Here is a 293-nt window from a genome sequence, read left to right on the forward strand (position 1 = left end):
ATGACCCTTCACCTCTATTTTTGTTGTCTGTTCGTGACCGTAAGTTTTGTAAGCGTCTTTTGCATATGCGTGTGTACATATGCAAATAGTGAGGTTGCCCGTGTTTACCCGCTTCCTGGCGTCTAATACAGGGCCCCGCGAGGAAGAACTCAGGGGACCCGATACCTGAAAATCATCTTAGGTTCACAAGCGGCTGCCTCGATGGCTTTCTCGTGTTCAGGTTTCGTTTTTTTTTTCTTTGGGGGGTGGTGGACGCTTCGGAAGTTTGAGTCGGGTGTAGCTCAGGTGATGCG

General features: G+C 49.5%; 1 protein-coding gene across 5 annotated transcripts in view; it reads left to right on the forward strand.

Moving 5' to 3' along the window:
- Window positions 1–293, forward strand: part of LOC119585161 (uncharacterized protein CG43867-like) — a 37,878-nt gene that overhangs the window by 2,051 nt on the left and 35,534 nt on the right. The gene's annotated exons all lie outside the window — the stretch shown is intronic.

Source organism: Penaeus monodon, chromosome 19, assembly GCF_015228065.2.
Source record: "Penaeus monodon isolate SGIC_2016 chromosome 19, NSTDA_Pmon_1, whole genome shotgun sequence".
Taxonomy (NCBI): Eukaryota; Metazoa; Arthropoda; class Malacostraca; order Decapoda; family Penaeidae; genus Penaeus; species Penaeus monodon.